At 35.8% G+C, this 19,017-nt stretch overlaps 1 pseudogene; it reads left to right on the top strand.

Moving 5' to 3' along the window:
- Positions 1-17,621: 17,621 nt before the first annotated feature.
- LOC132310746 (small nucleolar RNA R71) lies at positions 17,622-17,720 on the top strand (annotated as a pseudogene).
- Positions 17,721-19,017: the final 1,297 nt, after the last annotated feature.

The raw sequence follows: 19,017 nt of genomic DNA, 5'->3' as shown, positions 1-19,017 counted from the left end.
AAAATTGAACCAATTTACCTTCATGAATTTATGCATAAAAAAAAAAGTAAAAAAAAAAAAAATTAAAAATATCGACAGTCTCCTCTCTCAATGGACATACAGCGGACCAGACAGTGCTAGACCATACTCAGATCCATACTTCGAACTAGGTTGCTCAAACTCAGGCCTTCGGGCATGCTAAGAGCAATATCCTGGTCCCTCCGGTTCCGGCCTCCGGCCATACTCACCCCCAAATTCCGAATTTGTTTTTCCCGCCGGAGCGGCATTGCCGCTGTTCAGATAGTAGACATGATGGCATAGCTCTGGCTCAGCTCTGGTTCTGCCTATATTAGACGCGATGGCTCCCGGACGATCTCTAACTCCGGCGCCTGCCCCTGGACCGGGAGGACTTTACAACACTTCACCGTCGATTTGCTTGTCTTCTTCATTGACGGCATCTTTGATCCGTCGCCGATCTGCTTATCTTCGATCCGCCGCAAAATCCACTGTCTAATTGTTTCGCATAGTAATCTCCGGCGAAGGATGAGATCTTTGCCTTTTTTGAGTTTCCGGCGGTAAAGAGAGAGTTGAGGAAACTCACAATCCCGCCCGGCGAGATCGGTTACTTTGGCTTTTTCAGATTGCCAATTCTCGACTTCATTTTCTTCACGAAATTACAGTCTTTTTTGTTATGTTCTTGATGATAATTATCAAACACTTTGATACATATATATATATATAAAGGTAAAGTGCATTAAACCCCCCTGAACTATTGGGGTATGTGTAAGAAACCTCCCTAAACTATAAAAATTGCAAAAAAACCCCTGAACTATTGGGGTATGTGCAAGAAATCTCCCTGAACTATAAAAGTTGCAAAAAAACCCCTGAACTATCAGGGTATGTGCAAAAAAACCCCCTAAACTATATATTTTTTTGCAGTTTACCCTATCCAAGTGAATTGATTGACTGAAAGGGACGATGAAGCCGAGGAATTTGTTGCTGGGATCGGTGGGTCTCCTGTCATAACTCCATCATAACCGTTGCACCACTAGTCAGATCCGTCGGCCATATATATCGCACTTCTCTGCACCATTGCGTCAGCCCATCGCCGTCACCGCCTTGCCCACTGTTCAGCTCACCTTGCTCGCCAGTCCATTCCACCGTCCATTCCAATCTCGCCGGCCCATTCCGCCATCTCCATAGCCGAGCACATCGCCGTCTGTGTTTCGAGCACACAACCGTCCATAGTTCACCACCGAGCCCCCTTGAGCTCGCCGCCGCCTCTATAGTTGACGGCCGAGTCAACCAAGCTCTCATCACAGCCGAGTTCTCCGCGCACAAGACGCCATCATCCGAGACCGAGCTATCCCGCCGACCTCGAATTTCTTTGGTCTCTTCTCTCTCTCTCTAGCTCTCAGTTTTGGGTTGTGTTGGGTGAAAGACATCTTTTGGCAGAAAAAAAAAAGTAAGAAGTGTATAAGTTAAAACGACGCAGTGTACGTGTTATAAGGGTAAACTGGTCTTTCAAAATTTTCGGTACCGGAAGCTGATGTCACGAGGATAAATTGCAACAAAATCATAGTTCAAAGGGGTAAATTGCAACAAAATCATAGTTCAGGGGGGTAAATCGCAATAAAATCATAGTTCATGGGGGTTTTTTTGTAATTCAGGGGGGTTTCTTGCAAATAACCAATAGTTCAAGGGGGTAAATTGCAACAAAATCATAGTTCAGGGGGTTTTTTTGTAGTTCAGAAGGGTTTCTTGCAAATGACCAATAGTTCAGGGGGGTTTAATGCACTTTACCCTATATATAATGAAAAAGGACTTTACACATAGAGGCGGCGTAGGAGGGAGAGAGAGAGAGAGGTGTCAGAGAGATGAGACTTGTGAGGGAATTTGGGTTTTTTCTGGGGGTAATTGTGTCCTTTAAATATGTTTAATATTTTACAATAAATCTGAATTTAATATTAAGGGTAATTTCATCTTTTTAGGGGATTTAAGGCTTTGTTGTGTTGGAGTTTCGTATTAGGGGTGTCTTTGTCCAAAAAACATGTAAGTTTTATATGGCTGTCCTTTTGACAAATCTGAGGGGGTGTAAGTGTACTTTACCCTATATATATATATATAGTTTACCTGAACTCAAAAGGATAAAGGTATATAAGATTGCCACAAAGAATCGGATGCTAGGAGAAAGATTGCTTGGGGCAATTATATATATAATAGTTTACCTGAACTCAAAAGGAAAAAGGTATATAAGATTGCCACAAAGAGTCGGATCCTAGGAGAAAGATTGCTTGGGGCAATTGTGTGTTCTCTGTTACTTGAAGCTTGTCTGTGTCACATCTAAATTTGACAAACTTAATTTATATATGAACTGTGGTGTGGGCTTAACTCTTTGTGGGTCCTACAATAGTCTTGTGTGTGACACAAACTCATTTGAGTACATTATTTCTATTTATATATTTATTAAATTGGGTTATTCTACCCAATTTTTTTTAGCACACAATGCCACACAATGCTGGTATATAGATCTAATTGAAGGTTATTTTAACATTTTTGTAAATCCTGGTCAAATTGCTATGTCTCCTCAACAGAGTGGCAGTGTGGTCTAGCTCTAATTTTAAATGCATGTTAGGTCAATCTTGAACGGGGATAATTAATTCTTGCTCATTTATATAATTTTTAACTATAATAAAAAAAAATGTACCAATAAATATTTTTGGGTATTCTACTAATATACAATATTAAATATAATTTACTATTTGTAAGACATTTTTATTAATTTTGATTCTTTTATATTATACTAATAAATTATTATATAATAGATACTTATAGTATTATATAATAAATTGTTAAAACCCGACAAACTCATATATTAAATTTTATAAATGTCCTATAAATTTATGTAGTTAATATATTAATTACATAATTCATAATATGTATAGATTTTAAATATTATTAATAATATACATAATATATTATATGATATCGATATAATTTAGCTAATATTATATAATATTATGTATTCACAATTATTATATACATATTACTAATAGTACATGATATTTTAGACACTAATACAATGTATAATGTGTATATTTAATATAAATTTTATACTTAATTATTTGTTATATATATAACATATATATATTATGATAGATATATAATATAGTCTATATAATATCTCATACAATTTATGTAATAAACACATTACATTAAATATGTTACTAATATACAGAAAAATAAGACATAGCATATATAATATTCTATGTAACTTATAATATTATGATACATACTATTATTTTAAAAATATATAAGACATATATATTACTCTATTAATTTTTTTATTGAAAAGTTTAATTTCAAAAAATAATTATATTAAACTCATTAATTCCATTCTAACTTTTAAACTAGTACTCCAACCAAACACAAAAATATAAATAAATATCTCATTCGGTGATTGTAACTAAACGATGAAATAAGAATGACCATTACATTCGTGCGTGCATCATTCTTATTCCATTCTCAATTGCATTTCATTTCCACTTTATTTCATTTTTGCTTACCAAATGTAGCTTTACACTCTAGTTGCTTTATTTAGAAAATGAAGATGAAAAAATGTCTTTAAAAAACAACCAAACTACCAAATTATCTTGAAGAGTACTCTTTGCTGCTATTTGATAATCATTTTCAACACTTCTGAATAGTTAAGTGATAATCTAATTAAGTACGGTAATTTGAATATCACTTAAAAAAAAATGAGAGTTACTTAAAATGGTAACAAATTTTAAGTGATGGTGACTTTGCCAAATGCTTAATAATTTAAATGAAACATAAATAAATCTATCAAATAAACGTATTTAGTAAATTATCAAATGATACACGAATTATATGGTTTACGCACGATTTTTTTAGGAGAAATACTTTCGTTTGTCATTCAGCTTTCAAAGATACGATAAAATACGCAATTTTTATTTCTAACTTAAATAAAATGATTTTAAACATTTTGATACGTATACATCACCCTTATATATACACACACTTTGTCAAACTTTGAAAAATGACATAGATTCTCATAGATCGTTGTTGTTTCTAATGATAAATATTTATAGATATTTGTTTTATTTTATTTTGTTTTTAAAAGTTTATAAACCTTACAGTGATAAAATGAGTCAAGAACACTTTTAGGATTTAAGTATGTGCATAAATGCATTATGTGATATTATAATATAATTTAATTTGAAATTTTAATTTTAATTATACTTGTGCATTTACTATATATATATATATAGGTTATCTAGAGAAGGTGGGAAATAGAGAGCAAATATTTATTTTCAAGATAAACATAGTTGATTATTTTAATTAGAATTTTTTTATTAATTTGTGATGAAATTATGATGTCATAGTTATTGATTAATTATATTTAATTAGTTTATTTCTTCCATGCTTATAGTGATGGTGCCATTTTGCATAAAATAAAAATTTATTTCTTTATTTCTAACATTTATTGTTTGCTACATTTTCTTTTAATGTCTCTACAAGGATATTATGCATAAAATAAATAAATACTGTGTATATATAGTTGAATTTTTGGTCCTAAATTATTAATACATACAATGTATTATATACGTATGTATCCGTATTTGAATTTTTATGTTTTCGGTTTTTTCAGCCAAATTTTTAAAACTTATTTTAAAAAAAAAAAAAAAAAAATTAAATTATATTTGTACGTTTCTAATATTTATTTATTTATTATTATTATTTTTTCATGATATACATGCTCGGCATCTATTGTGCATATACGACTCAAATTAACTTGGTACACGATATACTGGGCATTTTATTTACTTCCTCAAAGGGCAGCACCATGTATTCTCCCGTGCAAAATTTGAGACATGGAAAAAAAACCAAATTCACTGTCTTATAAGATCCCCAATCGTGATTTCCTTTAGATGAGAAAGAAAGTGAAATGGGATTCTGAATTTTTTATTTTATTTTTAATTATTTCATCTTCTTGTCATAGACTGAAGCAAAAACTATATTTAATGCAGGAGGCCAAGTAAAATTTTCAAATTAATTGAGTATGACAAGCCAAAAATGATTAATATATTTTATCTTGCATAGGTATAAATACAATGCAGAAAATCGAATAAAGAGAGGAAACAACAAACATTCGCTACCTCTTATCGGGTAGTAAATCACCCTATTGTCTGACATTAGCATTGCAATATTATGGATTAAATTGAACACCAATAATGAAACCACACAAAAATTATTTAGTTTGTCGCATAATCATTTGTGAATCAGATTTTAAAAAATAGGACAGTGAGTCAGATTTATTTACAATTAACAATAAAATTGAAGTATTATTAACTGGGTTCAAATGAGAGTTTTTGCATGATATAACTTGTCACACCTTTTTTTACTTTATGCATATAGCATTCTATTTGAATGATTAGCAACTTATGAACATCAAATCTCAACAGCGTAAAATCTTGTGTATGCGATGTGTTTTTTTAATTTATTAGATAATTTATGAAGTATTTGAGGAAACTAATTACAATAATGTTACACTAATTATCTCATATGCTAAGTTTATTAGGAAAATAAAGCACAACGATTTACTAAAAATAATTACACAGTCACAAATCATTAAATTTCTTCCCTTTTAAGTTTATTCTTTCTGATATTTCTATTTTTGTTTTGAAGAATGTTAAAGCAACACCACCGAAAAAATATAGAATACTCAAATGTCAATTGAGATTGGAGAACCACCCACAAAATTACCCATAAAGAATACGACAATTTTAGAAAGATTGATTATGTAGTTATATGTGGTTTAGTTCTTAATTTAAATGTTACACTTAATGGCCTATTATAAGAGTTTGGAGATATTACGAGTAATTCGTATGAAACAATAAACGCATGCTTATTTATAAAAATGAATTAGCAGTGTAAAATTACGAAAAAATATTCATAATTGTATCACAAATGGTAAATACGATGTCATCACAAACGTGAACATTGAAACCATCAAAACAGTCCTCCTCTAAATGTGCAAATAAATAATTATCCATGACTAATTTCGTTTATAGGTGCCTTAAATTTTTTGAGTAATCATCTATAATTATAAACACTAATTATGCAGCGATACAAACATAATTCTAAATTTTAGAGTTATAGTTTCAAACCAACCCACAATATTTTTTTACATATCTTTTGATTCTCTCCATGATTAATTATATATAGCTTCATTATATATAACCGCAAAAATCTAAGATAGATCAAAGAAAAGGAAAGTTTCTCTCTCCGGTTTCCAAAAAAAAAAGCTAATTATGTCACGTATCATTAGTAATGAAATCATGAAAAACAATCCGTGAAGTCTATCATAGCACCATATTATCATTTAAGCTAATTAACCATACTATCATGATTTATTTCATCAGATAATTAGACAAAATAATGATTTTATTAGCTCTTGCCATTTGAAAAAAGAAAAACAAAAACAAAAAGATTTCAATATTTTCTGACACGTCTTTAATTTATTTATACTAATTTCATGGTTGTCAAGATAAAATAAAATCCAACTATTATGAACCCTGGATTGTAGGAGATTTATAGCAAAGATATCGACTTTGAGGGGAGTGACTAGCAGACAAGTTTATGAAAAAACAAAAAAAGAAGGAAGAATTAAGTGGTTTGGACATGAACATTATATACCAACAGATTCATTGGTAATCAAAGGAAGCTGACAAAACATGAACGGCTTTTCAAGATTAAAAAAATTGTAAATTAAACCAAGAGCAGAACTAATTATTTAAAAATACATCATTAAGATAGCAGAACAGTGGACCCGAGTAGAGCCCAAAACAGAGCCTACCAAAACCGCAAATTAAAAGCCCAAAAGTAAAACCAGCTTTTAAGCCGAACCTACAAAGAGGAGAGCAGCCCATTATGATGGAATCCACTAGATTCCAAAATTGTTGGACTAGAAAATTTGAGTAATTTTCGCTCGAAAGAATTAAAAGCAGCCCAATCAATGATATTAGTAGTGCACATATCCATCCAGTTGCATTGAGCAACCTGAATTTTATATGTTAGTGATCGATTATGGAATGCTTTTAAGAGGCCCAACATCATCATTGTTGTTGGGTGGGGGCCTAAACGTAGGGCTAAACAGTCACCATATAACCTTTATAGTTCTTGTAATTAACATTCAAGACAATGTTTAGGCTTCCAATAAATATATCATAGGCTTTTGTTAAATCTTCAATAAAAGAGCTTTATCATTATTTCTTTGATCCATGACTCCTAGGAGGACAAACTTTATCCTTATTGAGTAGGACCCCAAGTAGCGTCCGGTGCAGAATTTGAAACATTAAAAAATGCCAAACTTATTACTCTGTACCTTACAAGGATTCCTAGGCGTGGCTTCTTTTAGATAAGGGAGAAACAGCAGAGAAAGTGAACTGAGATTGTGATATACTCCCATGTAATAGGTAAAAAGTGGTGCAGAAAACAACCATATAGCATGGTTACCGTGCGAATCATATCCTCCACTTATTAGAAACACCTTTAAAGTATCAATTTGTGCAAATAAGTCCTATCTGAAACATTTAAGTAAGAGTTGCCTAAATAGCCCTCCCAAAGACATTTTACAAATTATTTTAAAATACATCATTTTGTAAAATGAAAAAATGACACAAAATGAAGTTTCGTTTCGCCCACGTGTCAGTAGCCTGTTGATTGCTAACTTTGGCCCCTCTTTTTTTCTTCAACTAGGTCTCTTCTCTACTCTTTTATATCTCTAACCGAGGCTTTAACGTTGGTGACTAAGACTAGATGAAGAGAGAATACCAAAGGTTTAGTAGGGGTTCTTTTTTATCAAACAATAAATAAGTATGCAACAATGATATCAACAGTAATGAGGTTTTCCACCGTGTGATGTAGCATATCATGGAAAATGGCAGTCATAACTCTCTGATATGTGGCACCTGCATTCTTCAACCTGAAGGGCATGACAGTGTAATGGAAATTGCTAAGTGGCATTTGAAATGCAGTTTTGTGAGCATCCTCTTCAGCCATCCATATCTGATTGTAGCCACTGTAACCATCCATAAAGGAAAAGAGTGAATGCCCGACCGTTGCGTCAACTAACGTATCATTGATTGGGAGAGGGAAATCATCTTTTGAGCATTGTGATACCCCTCGGATCCGAGACACGGGTTGATCAGGCCCAAGCCCGAACCCGAGGAAAATATCAAACAATTAATTATTTAAAACGAACACAGATTACAAAATGAAATAAGAAATAAATAAAAGCTGAATGAATTCTAAAAATAAAATCCTTTAAAATTAAAACTTAAAATCCAAAACCTCCAATATTTAAACAACTCGGGAATCCATCCATTGGACCCTTAATACAAAAATCCAAACTGAAGTAAAAATAATTAAAAGAACATCCGAAATGAAACCATGGAGAGAAGTCCTACGTCGTCGTAAGAGTGAGTAATAGTCTCTGCTCAGCACGATTAGGTCTAAGTCTGGAACTGATGAATACCTGAAAAATAGAAGTGGGTCAGGCCCAAGAATAAGTTCTATCCTACTACAATCTAAACAAAGACTTGATACACATATACATCCTAAGCAATTCAACAATAGCTAATAATCTGTACATAAGAATATCCACATTACAGGACTCTCACTGGACTATGAAGAGGGTCTCAACCTGAATAGAAGGCAACATGCGAAAACGCACCCAAAGGTGGGCATGAGTACCTAGACCTAACAGGGTATACCTCAACTAACATAGCCAGCTATGCATCCTACTGCATATACGCTCCCAAACCGACGACTCTTAGACTCAAGCTCATATCGCGGTACCATAAAAATATATTTAAAATTTGATCTTATCCATCCATAAGAAATCCAGTTAGTCGTTCAGCTTATTCAGCCGCACAGACTACATATAAGTAGGATTTTATGTTAATAATCTGTTCCCTTATTCCGACATAGGTAGGACTTAGCAATTTGAGCTAAACCATCCCTAGTATGCCACCGTCCCATACTGGTGCATACAATCCAATCCGTCCAGCAGTTGATAGCATAAATAATAAATGTAACTATCAACTAATGCATAAATTCCAAAATTGATAACAGAAATACTAAGTAAAAGCATCAATTATTCCATGAGTCCATCACAAGTGTAACAAGAATATGTATATAACATGCTTGTTCTGTACAACCGATACATGATTCTCCAATAAGTTTAAAAATACAGAGAATAGGTGTAATCCATCCTTTAATCCACTATAAGCATAATAATAATAATATCAGAATTAACATGCTCACTCAAAACCATTCCACAATATCCAGTAAGTTGATAAGACACAAGAATTTATAGTTATCAACTAAGTTCCCATTAAGCATAACAGAGATTATAATAATTGGCATGCTTATTTTTATACCATTGCGACATGATTTAAATCATAAAATCCCTAAGTCAATTGCTAATTTAAAAATGAGCAACTTCAATCATTCGTATCCAATCCAACACGCAACCTCCTGAAAAGTTTCCTACTGTTTCCTACATTAGTTTCCTATGGTATATTATGTATTACGACGCCTCCTGAAACTTTAATAAAGGTTTAGACATTACTGAACACCCCCAGAACAACTCCTATTTCAACCTGGAACTTTAGGAATCCAACCCCAATAGCCCAGGTCTCGCAAAGAACAAAAAAAAAAACTGAAAAACTACGAAGGAGCCGGCTCCCTCAAAGAGGGAGCCGCCTCCAAACAAGATGGAGCCAGCTCCAAACAAGTTAGAGCAGCCTCTAAGGCCTTTAGAGTCGGCTCCATGCTTCCATGGAGCCGCCTCTTTGTGAAGGAGAGCCTGCTTTCTTCAACTGAGAGCTGGCTCCCACCTGTTTCGTCTCCGGTGAATTCCATTGATTCCGTCCCTCTCTGTTATAGTCTCAAATGGTTTTTATTAGGTTCAGACTTAACCAGAAAGGACTTATCCAACTCCTTTATGCATTAATTAACAGCAATTAAACAAGCAGATACATAGTCGAACACAAAAGCTAACAATTTACAATTCGTTTCAACTACTGCTTTAATAAGATTTAACATGCATAACCAATTAATTCTTACGTTTAATGATCCCTGGAACTGCTTTAGGCATGTAAAGAACACGAGTAAAAGGGAAAGAGTTAGGATTAGAACTTCCCTTTAGGTCTCAATCCGAAACTTTACGCCGTCGTCTTCCTAAATTCTCCGGCGAACATTCTGTTTTCCCTTTCTGTTTTCTCCCAGACTTCTCTAAATGTCTTTCTGCCTTCACTACGCCGTGAATAGGGTTCTAAAACCCTAGGCAGACCCCTAATGATGTATTTATAAGCCACCCTCAAACCTAAACCTAAGTGCAATATAATACAGAGAACTAAGTCGGCTAAATTAATACGGGAAACCCTAAATTAATCCCATTAACGTATTTCACAATTTAACAATTATAATAAACCAATTAATACTTTAACTAACACATATTACAATTAATCCAATTAAAGGAAAACAATAAATTTTACTAAAAAAAATAATTGAATCAAATACACAATTAATTGAAATAAATTCTATTAAAGAAAATAATTAAATCAAATAATTAAATAAAACAATTACTGCAATTAACTTAATTAATTAACAACAATTAAAACCACCAAGCAATTAGCCAACTAAACACATATAAACAATTAAACAATTTTAAAAAAATACACGTAAATAATTTAGTAAAATACCAGGACCATCCTTTTAAATTTAGGGGTATTACAGGCATGCCTTGTTAAAATCACGAAAATCAATACAGATACAGATTTGCCCATTCTTCTTCTTTACAGGAACAATATTTGCCAGCCAAGTAGGGTACAGGATTAGTCTAATGAAACCTGCGAGAAGCAAGTTCTCAACCTCTGTTTTAATTTGAAACTCGAGCTCTGGGCGATAGACTGAGGTTCTTGTTTGACAGGGCGTGAGCCTGGTATGGTGCTGAGATGATATGTCACGAGCTGGGGGTCTAATCTAGGCATCTCGTTATAGGTCCAAGCGAAAATGTCCGAAAACTCTTTCAAAAGGCAGATGAGGCTTTCTCGCAATGACGAGTCTAGTTGCAAGGAGATGAATGTGGTCCGCGGTTATTGTCCAACGGGAGTGAGATTGACTTCCTCGAGATTTGGAAGCTGTAGTCGCTCCACTTCAGTAAGTGTGGGCTAAGCAACTGGGTTGGCCAAAGCTAAGCCTGCACACCGTCATAAACGGTAGACGTATCACCCATCCGGCAACCGGACTCATTTGCATTCTCGAGGGGAAGCGGATTCTGTACTGCGGTGAGGTACGTACAGTTGTGGAAGGTAAAAGATTCCTTACTGTACTTCTTCCCACTTGGGCAGTGGGGTGGGAATGATATTCGTCTCGCCTTCTTCATCCTCATCTTCCAATTCATTAAAGAATAGTGCCTCGGCGAAGTAGGCCTCATGCTTAGCAAAGGGTTTATCGGAGCATGAGATAGTGATGACCTTGTTGCCCAATATGCCCTTAAAATATTGATGATAGGTTGAAGCCACTATACCAAAACGGTGCATCCATGCCCGCCCAAAGAACACGTGGTAGGAGGTGTCGACCTTAATGACATAGAACTTAGTGGGAGCGCGAAACTTGCCGACTACTAGATCAACATTCACATAACCGAGAGTTTGGTGGGACTCATTGTCAAAACCGTATACTTCGATGGCCTCCTTGATAAGGCGATCCTGGGGCAGACCAGCTTTGTAGAAAGTTATCCACCGTATGATATTAATGGAGGATCCATTGTCTAGAAAAACACGTCGGAACTCCCTACTATTGACTTGTGCGGTGACATAGAGAGGATGATTATGAGGAGTAAACACTCTTTTATCAGATTCAGAGAAGGAAATAGTCAAAGGGGCTTGCTGGGAAGTGTGCTGACTCGACGAAGCTACTACGCAACACTCTTCCTCATGTTGTTGCATCTGAGTCTTTAAATGCGGGGGGTTGGTTTCTTCAATCTCATCATAATAAGTGACCATGGCCATACCGTGGTGGCGAGGATAGGGATTGCACCGCACATCCTTTGGCACGGTCAACTTGAGATCACCACCCTTGAGTCATTATTGAAAGATTTGCCTCAGGGTTCTCCAGGTGCTTGTCGGATGTGTGGTGGCTTGATGGAAGATGCAGAAATTGGGACTGGCACGATCTTGCCCGGTTGGCTCCTTGTGAGGAACAGGTAGTGCGACCATACCATGCTTGACCCACTGCTCAAGGGTGCTAGCGACTTCCTCTATACGTACTGGGAATGGGGGAGGATCATTGGCTCACTCAGTGCGAGGTCCATTAGCTTTGGTATCTGTTTCACGGCTTTTATTGGCTCTGTCATTACAAGAAGTAACTGGTGTCTTTGCGAGTGGCCTGTCTAGCGACCTCTACTTTGGGAGGTGCAAGATCCTTGCAAATATTTCGTACAACTATGGTGAGGTCGCTGAAGCTGTTGAGTCCCAAATTGACCAAGTGTACCCTGTAGGTTTTGCTCATGCCTTGTATGCAAATATTAACTAGATCTCGCTCGCTGCTACTGTAATACCCCTAATTTTAAAAGGATAGTTTTGGAATTTATTTAATTGTTGAATTGCATTTTAATTTATTAATTGTGCATTATTTAAATTACTTGTGTTATGTGGTTGTTTATTTAATTATTTTATTTAATTGTGTATTTAATTAAATGGTTTTGTTTTTATGTTATTTGATTAATTATTTGAATCTCATGTTTATTTAATTGGATTTTATTTATTTTAGTTGTTTATTAAATTAGATTTTATTTTATTTTAATGGTTAAAGGTGTTATTTATTAAATTAGGTTTTTTTGTATTTTTAGAATTTACGTATGTAGCCGACGTATATCTAACATGGGTTGGTCTATGGGTTGAGTAAGTCAATTTAGGGTTTAATTGAACCTAGGATTAGTTTGGCCTATAAATATACGTATAAGGTTCTACCAAGGGTTTTTAGAACCCTACTCACGACTGTGGAGGCATGAGCGGGCTAGTGAGTCCACAGTAATCGTGATCTGATGGCCATCTATAGTAGTGACCAGCTCTGCTGTGGTACGCGGGGACGGTCGGAGGTTCTGGAAGAACATCCGTACCAGCCGCGGGTAGACTGGCTATGTAACTGGGGCAAGAATAGCTGTAAGGCCCCTCTGGATAGTGTCATGGTAAGCTGATCGGGTCAGCACCGATCTAGAGAAAAAATCTGTGTCGAACACCGACTCATGGTCCACTGCCATATGAACATATCTAGGCGCGGGCCTATCACACTCTCGAGCTGGTGGAGCTGGCTGGTGTGGTGGAGATGGTACTAGTGAATGCTCAGCTCCAGCATATGATGGAGATGGTGATGGTGTAAACGCAGGCTGAGCTGCAGATGTGGATGGAATATGATCATCATCAGCCTCACGAGCAGGTGACTGAGGTGGAGTAGGCTGTAAGGGCTCCTCCTGTGCATGAAAGGGCTCTGCTGGCTCCTTTATCCTCGGTCGGATATGTCTCTGAGGCCCGTGTTGCCTCTTGGCAACAGTCTTGCGCTTAGTCATAGCCTGAAAAATAATTAAAAAACTTGCAAGGGGAGTTAGTGCCAGAATTAAGAATTGAAAGCACAAAATAGAAACATGCATGTCAAATAAAATAGACAAAATATATAGATGACATAAATCTATGCAAGTGACAGGATATGAAACATGCTAAACAGTGTAAGTATGAAATGCATCCAATGTGGAAGATCATTGGAAGATCACAGGCATTGGGCATATATGAGATAGCATGAACATAATGCATGATGAATGAAGTGTGTGTATGAGATCTGTGAAGTTCGATCGATCATAAAAAGGTTTGAGATCGATCTCAAAACTTCAATCGATCTGAGAAATGAGTTCGATCGATCTCTCAAGATCGATCTGAGATAGAAGTTTGATCGATCGAACTGTGCGAAGGTGAAAACTCAAAGGTCACAGATCTCTGACTTTGGAAGCACGGGGGCCACACGAACAAGGTCGTGGGCCCATCAACACAACAAATCCAATCAATCTTACTCACTTAGCATGGCCCATACTCCCATAATCAATTCAAAACTCGAAATATATAAACATATATACACATATATATACACATATATACAAACATGCTTCAAGCTCATTAATAGTGGATTTCATCATCAATACAACATGGATTCAACATTTAAAACATGTATTGAACAAGTGGAGGCTTGAAATGACAAGGTGTGGCTCGGATCTTACCCCTAGTCGCGAGAGAAGATGAGAGGAAGATGGTGATGCAAATCCGAGAGGAGAGAGAGAAAATCAAAGTGTGGATCTCGCCGGAGAGTCACCGGAGAAGATGATGAAGATGGATGAGTGCGATGGCAACGGGAAGGATGAGGGACAAGGGTTTGGAGGGTTGGATCGATCGAATGAATCGATCTTGAGACACTCCAGGTCTATTTTTAAAAACATTTCCCGATTAGTTCGATCGATCGAACTGAGATGTCATATCGATCGAACTTTGATAATCTTTCTTCAAAGTATTTTTGGGATTTTTGAAATTTTTGAAAAATTAAAAACTAAAATTGAAAAATAGAAAATATTTTTGGATTTTTGAAAAATAAAATAAAATAAAAATATTTTTGGATTTTTGAAAATTAAAAAGTCAAATAAAGTCAAACAAGGGTCAAAATAGAGAAGTGAAAACCTGAGATCGATCTGAACAAAATGTTCGATCGATCAGACAGAAAGAAAAAATATGCAGGTTTTTGGTTTAAAAATTTGGCTAAGTTTTAGAACTTGAGGATCGATCGAACTTTGAAGTTGGATTGATCGAAGAACTTCAGATCGATCTTGAAATGTTTTCGATCGATGAGATAGAAAGCTGAAATATGCAGGTTGATGCAGGCTCAAAATTTTTCTAAGTGTTGGATCACGAGATCGATCGAACTTTGAAGTTGGATCGATCGAAGGTCTCCTGATCGATCTGAGAATTAGTTCGAACGATGGGACAGAGAGGTGATTTGGATGCAGGTGAAAAAATTTTCTAAGTGTTGGATGCAGGTGGAAGTTCGATCGATCGAACTCTCATTTGAGATCGATCAAACTTATGCAAAATGCTCAATCACAACACAAAATTTCATGCAATCCTAATAACAGTTCCTAGCAATGCACATGAACCAAAAACAAGTATTTAAACTTCGCAAGAAATGAAATTTAAGATAGAAATGAGGGAGGAATAGGGTTTTGACACCCTACGAAATATCGTACTAGTTTTTAACGTCTCTAGTAAGACATTGGGCTCTTTTAGCCAAGATCAAAGATCTTGTAATGCATCCCCTCCTTGTTGGGGTGATAGATACTTTGAACTCCACCCAACAAATGGTTATTTGAAGAATTTGTTGGATTAAGCTCAAAAGAAACTTTTGATCCCTTGTTAATGCAATCACAACCTTTGGGCTTCCATGCCCTTTCAAAGCAAGAATTTGAAACAACACCTTGAGAATGCAAGGTTAAAGATGATCCTTTTGAAGTTTTGGTTTTACACAAAAGCTCATTTCCTTGACATTGAAGATCATGACATTTGTCTACAACATTAACCTCTCCTTCATATTTGTCAAATGAATTGGGCGTGGGATTAAAGATATTCAACTTCACCTTCATGTGGCCAAATGAGATCTTCATTATCCCCGTCCTTCAATTGATGTTGGCATTAGCGGTTGCCAAGAAAGGACGGCCAAGGATAATGGGAATTTGGCTCTTAGGATTGGGGACCGGTTCTGTGTCAATGACAACGAAATCAACGGGGAAGAAGAATTTGTCAATCTTAATCAATACATCCTCAATTATACCCCTAGGCTTCTTAATGGATTGGTCGGCAAGTTGTAAAACTACTGACGTCGGTTTCAATTCACTTAGGCCCAATTTGATATAAACCGAGTATAGAAGAAGGTTAACACTTGCTCCTAAGTCAAGAAGCGCCTGATTAATGATATGATCACCAATAATGCATGAAGTAGTAGATGAATCGGGGTCCTTAAATTTTGGCAAAGTGTTATGTTGCAAAATTGAGCTTACTTGCTCGGTCAAAACCACTTTTTTTGGTACTTGGCTCTTGTTCTTTCGCTTTTGGGTGCACAAGTCTGTCAAGAATTTGGCATAAGCAGGAATTTGCTTGATTGCATCCAGAAGTGGAAGATTGACTTTTACTTGCCTAAACATTTCCATGATTTCATTGGTTTTGCCTTTTGCTTGTCTTTTAAAATGGATCATTTTAAGGCATCTGGAAATGGAACTTTTGGTTCAAATACTTTTTCGGAATTTTTCTTTGAAGTTTCTTCAACACAAGAAATTTTTAAATCACTTTGTTTCAAATCATTTTTCAACTAAACCTTTTCAAATTCATTTTTTTGCAAATCTTTCTTCAAATCATTTTCAAAATCATTTTTTAAATCACATTTTGAAGTTTTCTCATTCACAAGATCATGTATATGCAATGAAGGAGGAATGGGATGTGAAACGGGACGGGTGACAACTTGAGGTTGCACCGGTTTACTCTCTTCATTAGACATTTCAACTTGATTGTCCACAATCCTACCACTTCGCAAGGTAGTCATCGCATTAACATGTTCAATGGTGTGGCCTTCCGAAGAGGAATGGGTTTCCACAACACATTGTTGCTTAGATGGGGCATTAATAGGCATCTTTCCCTTTTCTCTTGCATTAAGAGTGCTTGCTATTTGCCCTACTTGGGTTTCTAGCTTCGCAATAGATTAAGAGTGAGAATGTAACTATTAAGTGTTAGCCTCTAAAGTGCCTAAAGTATTCAAAACTTTTTCTTCAAAGGCAGGACTTCTAGCATTTCCTTGGGAATAAGATTGGTTGGGAAAATGAGAATTAGCAAATTGATTCCCTTGTGATTAATAAGGTCTATAACCTTGAGATCCTTGGTTTTGAAGTGGAGGTGGAATGTACTTCCCTTAAAAACCGCCTTGGGAAGTATTTGAGCCCTCTCCTTGATTTTTCCAAGAGAAGTTCGGATGATTTCTCCAACTTGGATTATAGTGAGTACTATAAGGATTGTTCCCTTGGTTCACAAAAGCTGCATTGGCTTGTTCATTAGGTTCATTTTGCACTTGTCCATAAGGACAATGAGAAGTAGAATGAAGAACACTAGAACAAGTCATACATGTTTCATTTGATGCATGATGAGAATGGTTAGGGAAGGAAGATACTTGGTTCGCCGAGTTTTGGTTACTCAAGAATTGATCAAACCTTTGAGATAAGGACTTCATGTCGGTGGCTATTTCATTTGAGTGGTCGACTTGATGTAAGCCAACACTCTTCCTACCTTGTGAATTTCTACCATTCTTGGATGATAATGTTCTATGCAAAGAATTTTCACTCATGATCTCATAAAGACGCCACACGTCCATCCTCATGCCTATCAATGTATGAGCCACCCATGGAAGCATCAACCATGCCTTTGTAATTGTCCGATAAGCTCTCAAAGATATATTGAACTAATTGCCATTTGGGCATGTCATGATGTGGACACTTCCTAAGCAATTCATTAAAACGTTCCCATGCCTCATGAAATGTTTCTCCATCCCCACGTGAAAATTCTCGAATTGAGGTTCTCATGGCATTGGTCTTAGAAACCGGATAGTACTTCTTCAAGAACTCTTGTTGCATTTCTGCCCAAGAATTGATTGAAAAAGGCCTAAGATTGTTAAACCAATACTTTGCCTTGTCTTTTAAGGTAAATGGAAAAAGTTTGAGTTTTAAAACCTCTTCCGGCATGTCCGTATATTTTACGGTGGAACATACTTCAAGAAACTCATCCAAATGCTTGTAAGGTTCTTCACTTAGAAGTCCATGATAGTTAGGAAGCATTTGAATGGTTTGTGGCTTAATTTCATAGTGATGTGCTCTAAATGGTGGCAATTGAATGCATGTGGGTGCATTATATTCATTAGGCACCTAGTGATCTCTTAAAAGCAAGTGGAGGATTAGCAATTTGAGGTGCAACGTGGGCACCTTGATTTTGATTTCCTTGAATGATGGGAGGTTGTGGAGCATACATTGGCCTTGGCATTCCAAATGGAACTTGGCCTTATTGTTGTTGTGGTTGGTGAATGAATGGCCTAGGTATGCCTAATGGTGCTTGCATGTTCTCATGATGCACATTTGGATGAAGGATACCTTGTTAGTCTATGTGACCAAGGTCCTCTACATTCTTTTCATTATGGCATTCCATTGATGTATTGAATCGGGTAGAACTAGAACTTCCTCTTCCCCTAGGATTTCTAACTATGGATTCAAGATGCAAATCAAGAGGGACAAGAGTTGGTCTTAGTGATCTACGACCATGCATGCACAATGTAAAAACACATAAACACAATGAATGAACAAACACTTTAATTTCACAACAATTTCAATGAAACTTCCTCCACAAACACTTAACCCATACTTCTATGCTTTAACAACAATGATGCAAAGAACAATTAAAAATAATGCCTCCACGTGGGCTCACGATTTATCTAAGAAATTAAAAACAAGCCTCCATGCGGGTCGACGATTTAACTAAGGAATTGAGGTTCAACTCCAAATTTATAGCCTAGCTTAGCAATTTTTTAAAAATTTTTAGCATTTTTCTTTGCTTGGATGCTCCTTTGCTTGAATCTTAGCTTAATGCTCATTGTCAAAGATGAACAAACACAATAAGTAATTAAAAGAAAAATAAAAAATAAAGTAAAGACACGATCAAAAGAGTACTAATTCCTAATTGATTCCATAAATACGACGTTGCCTAATCCCCGGCAACCGTGCCAGAATTTGACGAGGCTGCTTGATATATGCCAAAATAATGTAATGAATGTGCGGTTCAAGAAAAGCCTTTTAGGTCAATTTAAATTTATGAAACCACTACCACC

Source organism: Cornus florida, unplaced genomic scaffold, assembly GCF_030987335.1.
Source record: "Cornus florida cultivar Cherokee Brave unplaced genomic scaffold, ASM3098733v1 CherokeeBrave_3.0.0_Hap2_Chr05, whole genome shotgun sequence".
Taxonomy (NCBI): domain Eukaryota; kingdom Viridiplantae; phylum Streptophyta; class Magnoliopsida; order Cornales; family Cornaceae; genus Cornus; species Cornus florida.
This window is presented reverse-complemented; position numbering and strand designations above follow the sequence as displayed.